The sequence below is a fragment of the Chiloscyllium punctatum genome, chromosome 25 (genome assembly GCF_047496795.1).
Source record: "Chiloscyllium punctatum isolate Juve2018m chromosome 25, sChiPun1.3, whole genome shotgun sequence".
NCBI lineage: Eukaryota > Metazoa > Chordata > Chondrichthyes > Orectolobiformes > Hemiscylliidae > Chiloscyllium > Chiloscyllium punctatum.
Window position 1 is genome coordinate 7,423,035 of NC_092763.1, and position 17,397 is coordinate 7,440,431.

Genomic DNA, 17,397 nt, shown 5'->3' on the forward strand with positions numbered 1-17,397 from the left:
GCAAAAATTCACTAGCCTGTCCACAAATTAAGTGCTCAAGACAAGATTTTGATAGATCAGGGAAGCTTTGCCAATGGTCAAAATGTTAACACCATCTAAGACAATCATGTTCATTTCTTAGCACTCTAACAATCATCTTAAAAAACAAAATCACTCTTTCCACAACTGGTGCACAGTAACAGGAAATGCAAAACATCGAGCACTTAACAAGACAAGGACAAGAGATAGATGGGAGAACCACTACCTGCAAGTCCCTCTCTCCTTTCAATAGTTTACTAATTATTCTCCTTTCAATGTTTCTAGACATTGAAATGGATATTTTCGGTTAACCAGGAAAACATTTTCACTTTTGCCACTGACAGGAAATTGTCCAAAATGTGTTTGAATTGGCTCAGTTACATTTCAAACATTTGAAAAAACAATTCATATGATTACTAATGTAAAATCTAACACGTACCAATGCAACTGGGCAACATAATATAAATTAATTGTTTATTTATCTATCTCACTGTTAGTTATTATTTGCATGTAAGACTGCCAATCTGATTCACTTGTATTAATAAGTCTGAATATAGGTTTGGCACAATACAAAACATTAAATGTGCATCTCTCTGCCTGTAACTCAATTTAAAATCAATTAAAATGATTTCAAAAATTATACAAAAGCATTACTACTTCCTTTGCTCTGCAGTGGATAGTTCTTCGACAAATTATATCTGTAAATAATGGTATAGATAATGGCATAGAATAATATTTATAGATATTGAAAGCTTTAAAAATGTAGCTATTAGTACATAAGACCGAAGAAAATTACTGCAATTTTAGTGTGTTTATCAATGTGTAAGATGTAACTGTAATTAATCCCTGAAGCTCTGCTTCTTGAGTCCAGGTGTTGGTTTTAAGATGTCTTTACTTTTAGCTTTGCTGATACACTCATTCTCTCAAACCTTGGTAGAGTGTCTGGTTTGGTGCAGTTCTCCCCAATAATCATGTTACACTGACCCATCATTACATGAATTTACAGCATCATCATCAAACAGTTTGCTGGTGTCTAATTATTTAACTAAGTGACTTACTTTCATCCAATTGGCAGAAACTCACAATTTTGACCTTAGTTGAGGATTGTTTTGCAATAGTAGGATATTTTGTGAGCTGTGTGCCTGATTTGGCTGATATTAAAGTAAGCTAAAAAAAAATTGAAATTTCAGCAGAAATGGTTTTGGGTATTGCTCTAGTATTGATCAAATCTGCCCTGATAAGGAGCAGAAAATTTATCCAAGATCATTTCAATGGCACAGACCCACTCTCTTGTAGAAAAAATTTAAAAGCTCCAAAACTTGACTTAAAGGAAAAATAAAATTCCATTCAGATACCTACCATTATTTACACCTATGATTATATTACCAGTCTTTTTCTCTGTGTTTAATGTGTTTAATGTGTTTTCTCTGTGTTTGCTGTATTTAATGAAAGATAATGTAATTTACTGGGGAAATGCAGGGGATTGGGACAACCAGATTGTGACATTTTAAAAAAGGTCTATGGTCTATAATTGTATGATAATGAATATTTTGAAAATGGTATCAATGGTGAGAATTAATGGATTGATTTTGGTTCACAATCAATGCAGTGACTAACCGTAGATATATGTTGGGAGAAAATAAAGAAAACAGTAGCACAATAAATAAATTTGACAGCAAATAAATCTATGTTCCCAGTAGTGATCTCTCTCCTCTGCTTATTAACTTTGAAGGTATCTGCATTTTCTCTCACACATCATCGCTGTGCAGCATTTGCATTGATTGAGTACAGGAAAAAGTCTCTTGGTGGAATAATTCTGACATTATTTAAAATAGTTTAACATTAGTTGCATTGTACTGAATAGATTGTCAAGAAAGACAATTTAAGGTGTTTGCCTGGGAGGAGGGATCAATTTATATCTGCAAACAATATGAGTTAAAGGGGTTGAAACATAAATCAACTGTAGCAGTTAATAAATCTAAGCCCCAATGTGCTTATTGCAAGAATTGTACAATTCTCAACCAATCTCCGGCAAATTAAACTGTACTATTGATGATGTGTAACAACAAAAGAAGTATTTTTGGTGATCAATTTTAGCCAAAACCCATTTGTACAGAATTGCAACACTACATTGTTGAAGATTTGAACAATTCTAATACTGTTTTTTGCTTCATTTTAGCAAGGTTACATATCGATCAAGTTGCCTATGGCAATTCAAGTAATTAAATGGAATATAGTGAAGGAAGTATAACATGAAAAGTGAATACAGTATCTCTTTCATAAATTCTATATGACGTAAATCAGTTCATCCAAATATTATTCATCATTAATTTTCTCTGTGAAAATCTATTAATGCATCTGCCTGAATATTTGCCTGCAAATATCCTACTAATGTTCCTTTAGACTTATCCAAAGGAGATTTATCAGAGCTGTCAGAATTCATCTTGAATGCTGTCTCTCCTTGTTGATGAATTTCCTCTCCCAAACCCATAATGTAACTTAATCTTTGAAACTGGCCACAACTGACTGTCTTAGATCAAGTTGTATAACAACACTAGGAGAGTCTTGCTCAGGATCAAAGGATCAGATTGGAAGCCCTGCAGGGCTTCACCAGCCTTTCATTCTTCCTAGGGACAGAACAGTTCTGTTTGAGTTACATATCATAGCATGTGGAGTAAGGAGAAAAAGATAAGGGAGGATAGAGAAATGGTGAAGGCTGCACAATATAGTAATTATGTCCTTGTATTTCAGCAGTGGAAGTGAGAAATTCAATATGCAGTTCATGCCAAATGTAGACTCTCTAATTCAGGTGATGTCCCTTGAATATCCTTAAGATTTTCACGTAGCCTTCAAATATTTCACATTTAGAATCATTTCATAGACATGAAATATATTTTATCTTTTGTCCCAAACAATATTTGTTATTCCCATTTTGCTTGGATAATAATGCATATTCACAGAGAAAAGCTGAAAGTATTTGCAATAAGAATTCCTTATCAACTGCTCTTACATTGCCCTGTACTTTCTCTGGAAGTGATCTAAAAACTAGATTTATCCATATAGTTAGCTTCCCCCACATATCTGGCATTATAATGCAGAAGAACAATGGATTTCCTGTTCAAAGAGATTTCTTTCCAGGAGTCCATGTTATATTAAAAAATACAAAATCAGGACAACGTAAAAAAATGCACTGAATCTGTTAGCATGATTGCACAGACAGGTTTCAACTCAACTCCTCCTTAATCTCTCCAATGCCCATTTTTGTTTTTAGGTGGCTCCCTTCCCAGCCAGTTCACAGAACTGGTGAATGAAATGTACACAACCTTCTTTTAGGTTCCTGGGTAAAGGTGCATAACAGCTTGGGAAGCCAGCCTAAAGCCATTGGCTGTTAGAAGAGGTGTCCACCTGACAGAGACATTCTTGTTCCTCTCAAATCAATTCCCCTTTCACTAGTTGCAGCAACTGGTGAAGAATCCTTGTCCCAATGCTTGTCCTATTCACTACTGAACATTTCTGTTATGGGAATGGAAATAGGTGTTAGGCCCCTCAGTATACTCATATAAGGCAGACGCCAATGGGAAAAATGGCCCAATTCAATTTCAAAGAAAAGCCTTCAGGTATTCTTGGAATGAGAGCACCAGTACCAAATGTTTGCCTCTGAAACAACTCTCTTCCTAAGAGCCAGCTCTCAGAGTGAACAGAACTTCTGACACTCCCTGTTTATTTTCTTTCACGAATCTTTATTCAATTTCCACCACAAGGAAGATAGGAAAGCACCCAAGTGGCCAGTGACAAGCACTGCCCTTCACATCAAAGGGCAATGCTGTGTGATCAAACCAGTGAAGGGGAGGGTAGGGACTAAATCAAAATAGAGTTGAAGGGGGAAATAATGTACTCCACTCCCTGCGGCGCCCACCTCTCCCTGAACAACTCCAGGGTGTTGGTGGACACCGCGTGCTTCTTCTCAAAGGACACCCGGGCTCTAACGTAACCACAGAAGAGGGGCAGGCAGTCGGTCCTAACGACCCCCTCCATGGCCCGTTGCCTCGAGCTGTTGATGGCCAGTTTGGCCAGGCCCAGGAGCAGACCCACGAGGAGGCCTTTAGACCTGCCCTCCCTCCTCTGTACCGGGTGCCCGAAGATCAGGAGCGTGGGACTGAAGTGCAACCAAAAGCAGAGGAGGAGGCTTCACTCCCTGTTTATATCTGTCAGCCAGGGCTCCCTGATTCGACAAGATAAAAGACACAGTCAGGGAACTCATATTCTATGAGGTCTACCTGACTGATGTAATTACAATTGTTACAGCCTCAGTGCTTGATTTCATTCATTTGAATATCCTTGATAATACTAGGTTATGCAGCTGAGTTTTGATTTATACCTTCTGGTGAGCTGACAATGAATTATTTTCATATCGAGACATCTAATTGAAACATTTTTTTCCTGCATTTCAGTTCACAGTTGTTCTGTCCACCAAATACATGTTCATGTTTTTGGTAATGTTGCTTATATCTTGAAACTAGACAGTGGTATTGTTTAGCAGCTGTAAAGATCAAACTGGTTAATAGTAACATTCAGTTTTTGAATTATTAGCCTGTATTTTCTTCTCATTAGCAATGGAATTGCTTTCACAGTTTTCCATACAGATAGTTATCCATATTATGGCCTTCTCAATGGAAAATCCCAGTATCTGACCCCTCTTTCAATGTGGTTCGCTTCACTGTGGCATTTTGGCCTCTCTAGACAGGATGAACAATGATCAAGCCCTTCCAATAATTAATTTAAAATTTTGTTACTGATCCTAAGTTGCAAAACTTGGTTACGTAATGAAAATATTCTCGATGCCATTCATATTGTTTTAGTTGCAAAATGACATAGATGGGAGTTAGTGCCATGTTTCTGGCGTGAACTGTGCTTGATGCTATCTTGGGTAGGGCATTAACGCTGTGATATTGGGAATAACAAAACATTCATCCAGCTGATTTAATGCCCGCGGTGACATTCTGAAGCTGAACCCCCCCCCCCCCCCTCTTTACTTTGAAGAACTGAACGTGCATTTAACACTGAAAAGGATTGAACGCCATTGCTACTTACCCAGATAATTTGCTGCTTGCAGATTAGTTTCTGATTGATTTCTACTGGCTGTTTTGAAACTTGTAGATGGGCTATGCATTGATTTTTAATGTCATTGAAGACGACAACAAATAGTAGTCTCAATGTCTTCAGGCTCCTGTTCAGATCACATGCTTCCAATATAGATGCAATAGATTCCACTTCTCTTGATCTGTCATGACAGGAAGAATGAGTATTGGCAACTTAGAAAGCAACAAGCTAATCCGAGGGGAATGAAGCAAATGGAAAGAAGGCTTTTCAGCATGAGGCTATATGTTCTTTTTGTTGAAGAGTGTGGTGCTGGAAAAGCACAGCACATCAGGCAGCATCTGAGGAGCAGGACAATCAATGTTTTGAGCATAAGCTCTTCATCAGGAAAGTTCTAAGAGCAATATTTCTCCCTCAGTCTCAGCGGATAGTTTTTAAAACAAGGTTCTCATTGCCCAGCCCCAACTCATAAGCAGGCTGAGCAATTGATGTGGTGGAGTCCTAGAATCAGATGAAAGACTCTGGGTCGAGACCCTGCAATGTCTCTCTTCCTCCCTATTAATAAAGGTTGAGGATGACCTTCGTATTCCTTGTAGATCGATTATGATCTGGGTGTTGGTAGAAAGTGGCTTAATCCATGTCAGTGAGTATCAACGACATTTTTAAAACATAATTACATTTCCAACATGATCTCAAGCAGTTCTGACCTTACATAAAGCAATTTCTAATGGCATCAGCTCAACACAGGCAGAAGGCTGCAAGAACGCAATCCCTAAACATTGACTTCTCCATCTGATGATGCTGCCTGGCTTGCTGTGTTCTTCCAGCCTCCTGCCTGTGTATTTCGGATTCCAGCATCTGCAGTCTTTTTGTCTCTCACCAGCTCAACACAGGCAGCAATAAATAAAGAACAATACAGCACAGAAACAGGCCCGTCCGCCCTCTAAACCTGCGCTTGAACGTTTGCCATTCCACACTAAAACTGCCTTCACTTACGGGATTTGCAACCCTCTATTACTTTTCTATTCATGTATTTGTTCAGGTCCTTCTTGAATGCAGCTATTGTGTCTGCTTCCGCTGGCAGCACGTTCTCGGCACTCACTATCCTTTGTGAAAAACACTTGCCTTGCACATCTCTTTTAAATTCCCCCTCCAACCCACTGCCCTATTAGCCTATGTCCCCTAGTAATTGACCCCTCCACCCTGGTAAAAAGCCTTGTACTTTCCACTCTAGTGCACTCTAATAATCTGCAACTGTTGGTTAAGAAGTTACAATGAGGTCAACAGTGGAGTGGCAATGGTGGGACAATGACATCTTAATTCTGAGAAGGACAAGGGATAAGTGCTCTATTGCCACCTTTGAGGGATGACAATTCAACAATCCGAGTAAAGTTTTGAGGGACAGATTGTTTGATTGTTGTAAGCCATGCTATAGCAGTCGCCTGAACTTATGTGGTACCTGGCACGATTTCTCCCTGAGCTTTCACTGAAAGATCCTGCTGAATGGCTGTGTTTCTGAGGCACTGGACACTGAGATTTCTCCCACTCAGTGCTGCATCATGTATCAATATTTCCATGGCACATGGCATTCACAATTGCAAGGTTGGGCTCCAAGGTCTGCACTTATCACTTTGCCAAGCTGATGCCAGATCTGTGAATCCAAATACCATGCCCTTTAAAGTATTGGATCTGAGGTGGTGACTGCGAATATGAAAGTGAGTGAAGATGTTTCTTTTTTGTCAGTGTCTTCCTGCTCTCCTATCACTTTTCCTTCTACCACAGCATGGCCATTTTTAGTTCTATGGCATCGGAATAGAGAAAGGCACCAGGGTAAAATTGTCATGTGGGAAGGGGCGAATAGTGAAATGCTTACAGCATTTGAAGATTGAAAATCAAAAAAGATTGATGGATTAATGGATAATCGCATGGAGATACCATCACTTTCTCAGTATTCAGCTTCATTTTTGGCTACAGCCTCAGTCACCATCATTCCTACAAAAGCAAACTGTCTTGTCTATGGGTGTAAGATGCTGCTACCGATAGTTATGTAACAGCTTATCCTGCAAGAGGGAGAGTGAAACATGCCAGTGAATGTGATGCAATGGGTTTGGGTGATGTAGCTATTAAGGTTGAATAACCTGCAGTGTGTGCAAGATGTGATATTAGGGATGAGGCCTCTTACAATTCTACACGAATAAAGATGAGAGGAAGCTATGATACAACTCATTGCAGTGCATGAAGGAGCTTCCCCAGGAAGAAATTGAGGTCTTGTCTTTATCCAGAGTAGCAGGTAGTGTTGTTTTTATTGTATCTGGTGCTTTAGATGATAAGACAATTAGCAATCTGACTTCTGACTTGTTAATGTGCTATGTCCTGTTACCCACAATCAATTGAGTAGTCAATTTCTGAATGTTGTATGCTACTGTGATTGTACTTGACATTCTCAGAATTACAACATAAATAATTAATCTCTTTGATCTAAACACTAGGTTTTATGCATTAGCATGATCTTTACTGGAGAGAAAACCAGGTTGATAAGTCCATTAGTGACCATAAAAACAAGGGTAGTGTGATCTTCTTCAAGAAATCAATCTCATGGAAACATCTTATCATTGTGAATCAGAAAGAAAATCAAGAGTGATATGTGGGAAACTGAGCTTGAGCTGAATTTTGGGTTGAGTACTGCTTGTAACCTATCCCCGAAGAGAAGTCAGCCCAAACTGACTGAACTTAAAACCAGGCAACCCTGCAGCTATAATACTGTTAGGCAGTCTGATAGGGTGAGGTTTGAACTTCTGGAACTTTAGTGGAAGACATTCCTGTCCTTATGAAATTCTGGCCAATCTGGTTGGCTGACAGCTGCAACAATCCCAGCAGCAACAGAAATTCACTTGTGGGATCACACAGCGATCCCAAATACTGAGACGTTCTTGGTCTTTTGGGAAGCTATCAGGTACATAGGCAGAGGCAACAAGGTTGGAGATGTGGGTTTTGATGACTAGATAGGGAGGCACATTGGTGATGCTATCATCTTGGAGGTGCAGTCCCATGGTGTGCACAGGGCACCCCGCAACTAATGAATCACTTTTTAAAATTATTTTGTTGCCTTTTAACCATTTGTGTAAAAAGATGGCTTTTTCAATCTTACCCATCAGCTACAGCCCAACATTTTAAGATTGAGAACCTTAAGTAGGCTACAATTGGTCCCTTAGGGGTTTCAACAGGCCAAAGGGAAGGCGACTTAGTGGGTGCTTTGATCAACTCTATACGAAGGTGAATGGGTCGAGGATTAGTGGGACGATAACACCCTGAATAGCCACCAATCGAACTTACAGTTTTCTAGCCCCATTCACAACATGCACAGAGGGAGGCTGTAAAACCCAGGCCCTTATGATTTGGTGAAATCAGAATTAGAATTCTCACAAAAGACTGGGAAATATCATACAGTTATTCCACCATCTTCTCTGTGGTGCAGTAAAACAGTGATGAATGCCATGGCAAACACAAAACAGCTCACTACTGGCTTCATTATGTATAATCTACAGATCGGCAAAACAGTGGCAATACTTTTCCTGCTCTGACAAATCTCTCAGTAGGAGGTATGAGGTTGACTTTAAACATGTATCAGAAAGAATGGTAAAAGAATGATTACAGCATTAATGAATGTCATTCTATACTCATGTAATTCCTGGTGGCCTTGAACCAAAGCATGTGCAATCACTTTGTATCCAGGGCCAGCCGGAAAGACCAATGAGAAAACACAAGGAATTATACTCAAAAACAATCACATTTACTCAGTATAACAAAATTATCAGAAGCTCCAATAACTGCAAGAAATGACAGGTTGGCCTGCAGGCCATGTAACATAATGTAAGTTTACAATCCATGTGTGTAGACAGCTGGCAGCTATCAACAGACATAGACACACATATCTGAAACCAGAGCCTAGATCGGACAGCTCAAATGAGATTAGAATCCTCCCTTCACCATCTTTTAACTTCATGAGATTAACATCAAAAACCTCAAGATAATGTTCTAGGAATATCTGCATGCAATTTGTTCTAATTCTCCACCACCTTCACTTCGGATTAATCAGCAGTGCCTGAATGGAGTCAATGCAGATTAAATCAGTTAAATATAATGACGGAGACTTTTCTCTTCATCTTCTAGCTAGTCATCTGGTCAAACAGATGAACCATCCTTAATGGAAGCTGCCTGAACTCTATTCAAATAAGCTTAGTGGAATGAAACCAAGCTGTTTCCATAAAGAGCCAGGCATATGTACAAAGGTCACTGCCTAGACAGCAAAGAGAGAAATCTCCCCTGATGTTTGGTCAAATATTAGCCATTCAGATTCAAGTATCTGTCTGTTTTATTAATGCTGTCCTTTTGCTTATTCTGATATTCTCTGGTGTATATCATTCCTAATTCCTGTTGCATTCGACATTTTCTACTTTGTCACAATGGTGATGAAATATGGGCTATTGATTTTCAACTTCCCTCATCTGATTTTAATACCTGAGACTCCCACAGATAGATTTCTTTTTAAAAGGGCAAAAATGTTGACTTTAAGCAGCCACAGCAAATGCCTGACTATATGGATTTGCTAATTATCGTGAAACCAATGTGCAGTAAATTTTAACCAGTCTGAACTGATATGAACTTTTTATCAAAAAGGCACTGAAACTAGCCAAGTCAATGAGATGTGAAGAGACCCTCATCTTCAATTTTGATTTACATCTTTATGGGAATTTTCACATATTGGAGATGGGACCTCATTTCCACTTAGTAAAAGTAAAAACAAAATTATAACTTCTCCAAACAGAATTACACAAATCAAGCTTGTACTTCGAGAAACTGCATTTGACAGAGAGGAGATAAATGCTTTTGTGACTGTAGAACTGAACTGGAGAAAGCCAGCTAATGACAAGATGGATAAGAAGAAAACCTGCACACCGTGAACCCAAAGGACAACTCGAATATTTGCTACGGCTAATGATGATTTAAAGTGTCGATGAAATAACTGCTCTCAGGTTAAAACTTTGTATTTAATTTAGTTGTGGGATGTGGGGATTGGTTGATGTGGCCACACTTATTGCCCATCCCTTAAGTGCCCAGATATTTGTCACAAGTCAATCATATTGCTCTGGATGTGGAATCACCGGTAGGCCGGATCAGATTTCCTTCCCTAAGGAACAATGGTGAACCATGGTTTGTCTTTTTAGTTTGAGATTATTTTTATCCATGTCATCAAAACATTAGCCTGGTGTTCTGAATTACCAGTCCAGTGAAATTGTCATTGGACTACAGTATCACTTTTTATCTTCACTTCCTATTGGACATGTGTGTGCTTGATATTGCATTAATGAACTTGTAGTGGGATTAGCATATCATAATATTAAACATTCATTCAAGAAAACATGATAAATAGCACCTTACTACTGTAATAGAGATTTGTTAACCATATTTAATTGGAAAGAAATATGACCTTACACCAAAAAGAACATAAATCTTTCTAGTAACCAATCATGAAGGTTGAAAAGAGGGGAGCCAGCTCTCCCTTCCTTACCTGATTGTAACAGCTTTCAACAGGGTGAATAACGCACATAGACTCATAGAGATATATAGCACAGAAACAGATCCTTTGGTTCATCTTGTGCATGCCGACCAGATATCCTAAATAAATGTAGTCCCATTTACCAGCGTTTGGCCCATATCCCTCTGAAACATTCCTATTCATATCCCCATCTAGATGCCTTTTAAATGTTGTAATTGTCCAAAGATGTGCAGGTTAGGTGGATTGGCCATGCTAAATTATCCCGTAGTGTCCAGGGCTGTGCAGCCTCGGTGGATTGGCCCTGGGAAATGCAAGGTTATGGGTATAGGATGGTGGTCACTGCCTGGGTAGGATGCTATTCAGAGGTCGGTAAAGACTTGATGGGCCAAATGTCCTCTATCTGCACTGTAGGGATTCTATGAAATCTATGAATCAGGTTAGACTTTCACCAAAGGTTTACAGAGGAAAAGGACATGACCCTGAAATAATGGTGTCAGAATGAACACCTCACAGGTATCTCAGGCACACCTGCTATGTAATGTTGAGCTCTATGAAAACACTAAACCATCTTTCATTCTTAATCTTATAACTTGTACTTTTCTCTCTACACATGCTTCTTACTAGTAAGACACACGGACAGTCTCAGCTCTGACATTTGGGGATCGGCATCCCTATTTGTATCTATCAATGCGGACACAGTGTTCATATGGCCTGCAAATGTCTCTTGATGCTTTTTTTTCCCTTCTGCAGGAGGAAAAACACAAACCTAGCACTGAGTGCGTATTGATGGGGCCAGGGGAATGGCTGTTGTAAGGTTCCTCACCCCTCCCCCTCCCCCATAAGGAGCAGGCCACGAGATGGCAGGAGAACAAGAGGACAGCTAGACTGTAGGGATCATGACAGCGATCTATGAAGAAAGCCTCTGATATACTATGCTCAACTGCACATCAAGCACTGATGTCATAATAAAACCTTAGGCAAGAGGGCAGATCACAACATTAACAAATCTTTCTGTGTTTCTACGCAACCTCCAGATCCCACTCTTAATCCAGGAGCAGGAAGAAGATGAAGACCCCAGCCACATGCTCATCTCTACCAGCCCCTCAGAAGATGGCTGATGACAAATAGTCAGGACCCTTGGAGAATGCACCATCAAGGCCTCCGTCCCTATTTCCTACTAGTGCCGAGATGTTCACCTTGATGAGTCAACAAGCTAGATTAGGCTCCATGTTACATGCACAGCACTCAGCAGCTAGCAGAGGAAGAAACATTCAGGTCTCGGATTTTCAGAGGATATATGGGTAACACTCCCTTGTTGAGCCCTGTATAGATGATGACCCCCCTGGACTTAGCAATTAATGAGCTGATGCAGTTGGAAAGACAAATGGTGGAATGTCTTGCAGAGATGCTAGAGATAATGGGCAGCCTGGAATGAAGGGCAGAAGAGGCTGCCTGATATCAGGCCTATATATGCAAAGACATGGCAACCTTCATGGCAGCTGCCTTAGAAAGTAATATCCAACATCACAATCAGTATCTGCTGGATATATGTCCTTCAAACTGAGGAGGTATTCATTTATTGGCTCAGCAAGAGGGACCCTAGTGTTTCTGCAGCTGCATCATCCCTCAAGGGGTGAGTGAGAAGACATTTCAAACTATTATGCAGGAAGAATGATCGACAAGTATTCAGGGATTATCATGAGATGATATTCCAAAGGAGCCCCTCCATCTTCTCTCTGCCAGGGACCCAATGGATCAAGTCAAGGAAGATATGATTCCACCCATTCGGGAGAGCCCAAGTAGGTCAGAGAGTCCCGGTAACCAGATAACCAGAAGATATCCACCAATCTCATTAGAGATAAGCTGGTAAGGTAGTCAGCAGGATTTCTTCAGCTTAGCTGCAGCTGCTAAAGTGCTTTTAATGTGTGGAAAGGAAAGAGTGAATAACAATCAAGTCATTTTGAGTGCAAAGGTGTCAACATGAATAAAGCGCTTTGCATGGAACCCTGTGATCTCTTTCAATCTATTAAAGTTTCTGTCCAATGTTCCCTCTGCAGGAAGATTCACACGTGTCAATCAATACGCTGATGAATGGCTGCCGCCTCCAATAGCCCCTGCTGCACACGCACCTCAAGGTCAGCACAGCAGCAAGAACAAATTACAGACAGTACTGCTTTTGACTGTGCATGCTTTCCTTATAAGCTATCATTGAGTGCTTTGATCATCGTACACACCCACATCGGCTTCATGTGGAACTGTATAAACAGCACACAGGCTGTCATTCTCTGCCGACCTCTGGGAGGAATCTAATCTCGGGAAAGCAGGAATTTGAACTCGGTGTTTGGATTTCAGCAGTCAATCATCATAGTTTACCCCTACTATTTCTTTGTTGTAGATGAATAACTCTTAAAAACTGAGGTTTGGGACTTAAAAGGTCAAACCACATGTACCCTGCATGCTGATGCTGTGGTCAGGATATTAGAAAGGAAATTATTGGTCCCAAAGATGGCAAAAAAAGTATCTTAATGTTTTAAAATTTTAAAGATATGAAGCAAATATTTGCTCAAGATCAGGACCATTCTGATTGTCCACATTGTTAATTCAAAGTCCTTCATACTCAAATATCAACACACCTCCTGATTGTCTACTATCTACTACTGTCTATGCCTGTCTACTATCAACAAGAGCAATGTGATGGAATACACCCCACTTGCCTGGATGATTGCAACTCCAAAACACTCAAGAAGTGTGACACCAACCAGGTTAAAACAGCCTGCTTGATTGGCACCACATCCACAAGCATGCACTCCCACCCCCACTGATGCTGAGCAGCAGCAGTGTGTACTATCTACAAGATGCACTGCAGCATTTCACCAAAGATCCATAGACAGCACCTTCCAGATCCACGACCACTTCCATTTAGAAGGGCAAGGATAGCAGATTCCAAGGAATACCATCACCTACAAGTCCCCTCTCCAAGCCACAAACCATCCTGACTTGGAAAGATATCACCATTCCTTCACTGTCAATGGGTCAAAATCCTGGAATTGCCAACCTAAGGTCATCATGCATTTATTGACAGCACATGGACTGCAGCAGTTCCAAAAGACAACTCACCATCACGTTCTCAATGGTAAATAGGGATATCCCACATGTGAATAAAAAGACCACTAGCTGCTATCGGTTTCTCTCAGGCCTGGCTGTCTTGACTCAGTACCACCTTGGTTTCCTTCACTTTGTCACTATTAGTGCTGCATCCTTCAATATTGCTGTCAGACATCCTTTCATCCTTGTCTGAGGAAACCAATGGCTGGTCCATCTCCCTCCTTTTAAGTTCTCACCTCACAGTAGAGCTAGGCTGTGCAAGGGGCAGTGCACTGGGAGACCTTGTCAGATGAATGTTGGAGTGCTCCATCTGTGCAGACAAGGAAATTGAAGCTCATCTTCAAAAGACCAATTGTCGATTCAGTGATGGCCTTAGTGGAATCGTGGGCAACAGCATCAGTCTGAGTTTGGATCATTAGCATTGGAAATAATTGGATTGGGAAATATTTGAGGAAATTGGAACTCCAGCAGAGTGTGAGTGCCTGAGGGCACCTTAGATAGTGGGCCTACACCTGCAGAATTTGGTGACTGTAGTCTCAAATTGAACACCAAGGGAATGAAATCCCTGGATGATGCCATGAAGCTCGATAAATCCCTAGGACCTGATCAGGTGTACCCAAGAACTCTGTGGGAAGCTAGAGTAGTGATTGCTGGGCCTCTTGCTGAGATATTTGTATCATCGATAGTCACAGGTGAGGTGTCAGAAGACTGGAGGTTGGCAAACGTGGTGCCACTGTTCAAGAAGGGTGGTAAAGACAAGCCAAGGAACTATAGACCGGTGAGCCTGATCTCGGTGGTTGGCAAGTTGTTGGAGGGAATCCTGAGGGACAGGACGTACATGCATTTGGAAAGGCAAGGACTGATTCAGGATAGTCAACATGGCTTTGTGCATGGGAAATCATGTCTCTGAAACTTGATTGAGTTTTTTTGAAGAAGTAACAAAGAAGATTGATGAGGGTAGAGCAGTAGATGTGATCTTTATGGACTTCAGTAAGGCGTTCGACAAGGTTCCCCATGGGAGACTGATTAGCAAGGTTAGATCTCATGGAATACAGGGAGAACTAGCCATTTGGATACAGAACTGGCTCAAAGGTAGAAGACAGAGAGTGGTTTTCAGACTGCAGGCCTGTGACCAGTGGAGTGCCACAAGGATCGGTGCTGGGCTCCTCTACTTTTTGTCATTTACACAAATGATTTGGATGCGAGCATAAGAGGTACAGTTAGTAAGTTTGCAGATAACACCACAATTGGAGGTGTAGTGGACAGCGAAGAGGGTTACCTCAGATTACAACAGGATCTGGACCAGATGGGCCAATGGGCTGAGAAGTGGCAGATGGAGTTTAATTCAGATAAATGCGAGGTGCTGCATTTTGGGAAAGCAAATCTTAACAGGACTTATACACTTAATGGTAAGGTCCTTGGGAGTGTTGCTGAACAAAGAGACCTTGGAGTGCAGGTTCATAGCTCCTTGAAAGTGGAGTCACAGGTAGATAGGATAGTGAAGAAGGCGTTTGGTATGATTTCCTTTATAGGTCAGAGTATTGAGTACAGAAGTTGGGAAGTCATGTTGTGGCTGTACAGGACATTGGTTAGGCCACTGTTGGAATATTGCGTACAATTCTGGTCTCCTTCCTATTGGAAAGATGTTGTGAAACTTGAAAGGGTTCAGAGAAGATCTATAAGGATGTTGCCAGGGTTGGAGGATCTGAGCTACAGGGAGAGGCTGTACAGGCTGGGGCTGGTTTCCCTGGAGTGTCGGAGGCTGAGGGGTGACCTTATAGAGGTTTACAATATTATGAGGGGCATGAATAGGATAAATAGACAAAGTCTTTTCCCTGGGGTCAGGGAGTCCAGAAGTAGAGGGCATAGGTTTAGGGTGAGAGGGGAAAGATATAAAAGAGACCGAAGGGGCAACTTTTTCACGCAAAGGGTAGTGCATGTGTGGAATAAGCTGACATAGGATGTGGTGGAGGCTGGTACAATTGCAATATTTAGAAGGCATTTGGATGGGTAAATGAATACGAAGGGTTTGGAGGGATATGGGCCGGGTACTGGCAGGTGGGACTAGATTGGGTTGGGATATCCAATTGGGTTGACATGGACGGGCTGGACCGAAGGGTCTGTTTCCATGCTATACATCTCTATGACTCTATGAATCTATGACTGTCAGACAAACAGCGGTGGGGAACCAATTCAGAAGACTTCTGGACCCAATGAAGGACCTACCTTCAAGGTTCTGCTCTGTGGGCTTTTATACCCAGACTTTTTCCCAAACCTCCTCCTTCAGACCACTGACTTTCCTAGGATTCTTTCCCATGAGGAACTGTCTGCTTTAACTGAGGGACCTCCCAATCCATGCCACTGATGTGATACGCTGGGCACACCGTTTTACTTTCATACATTCTGCATGATGACAGATCCACTTACGGCTGGGTTTATCCCAGTAACAATGGCATAGCGTCCTTATATACTGATTAATTAGTCACTTAAGCACTTCAATTGGTGCTGAGCAAGAAGTTTAATTATAAGCTTACCCACGCAGACTTTAATTCTGGACGCAACACAAAGATGATGAGGTTCAGTCACCATTCCACTTTATATTTTGCCCTTCCTGGTTCCAACAACCCACTAACAAGAGCAGAAAATTCTATCTGATAAATATGTTTTGCATCCTCTACCAATGATTACTGACCTACAACATATTTCCAGTATTTTTGTCTGAACTATAAATCTCTTTGGATTTCATTACACTTTTCCACAATATACTGAACTTCCAATTGTCCAAAAATATGACCAAATCATGCGCATATCTGATAGAGGTGAAATTTTTTTTAAAAAATTGAAACATGTGAAATTAAAAAAATGGTGGAGATAGAATTAGGATTGAAGGACTAAATCAACAATTCAGCTGATTGTGCATTCATGTGAATGACTGAATGATTTTATTGTCACATGCGTTTTACAGTGAGAAAAACAGTAAAATATAGTGAAAACCTTTTCCATTGTTGCTACAATCCAGCACCATTTTGAGTAGTTTTAAGAAAGAAAAAGTAGAAAGACTTAGTAGAACGAGAATCCATTGGTCCTGAGCCAGCTCAACATCAACGACACCTGTAACGCCATCCCTCCTTCACCACCTCACCACCGCCTACACCAAACCCAACCAACATTGATGTCACTATTCTCCCAGCACGACCTTTCATCATTGGAGGCAAAGGGCAAAAGGTTCAGATGTGTGATGCAGCGTAATATGAGTTGCTGTGGGGCTTTGATCTGAACATATTGTGACACATTATGAATAAGAAATAATTTGGAGTATTGAAGTTGCGAGTTAACTGCATTTGACAAGTATATACACTTTGCCATCATGTGCTTCTCTTACAAAGGGATAATGGTGTGCCTAAGTTTCAGCTGGAAAGTCCTTGAAGAAAGGATAAGTTTAGTGATCTAATGCATGAAGCATGTTACTGCACTTGAAATTAAACATGTTTATTGTATGGTCAGTTTTATATTCCCAATTCTTTTGCCATTGTGGTCTTTGAACGTGTTTCCTAAGTTGTCGGTACGGCATCAAATAGCTTTTTATTGATGCTGTTATTTCATAGTTGCAGGTTCAGGTC

At 40.8% G+C, this 17,397-nt stretch overlaps 1 long non-coding RNA gene across 1 annotated transcript in view; it reads left to right on the forward strand.

Annotated features, from left to right (window-relative positions):
- Positions 1-12,805, forward strand: part of LOC140495638 (uncharacterized) — an 85,339-nt gene extending 72,534 nt beyond the window's left edge. Inside the window, exon 3 of the long non-coding RNA XR_011964061.1 lies at positions 12,730-12,805. This is a non-coding gene — a long non-coding RNA (uncharacterized lncRNA). The remainder of the gene's footprint in view (positions 1-12,729) is intronic.
- Positions 12,806-17,397: the final 4,592 nt, after the last annotated feature.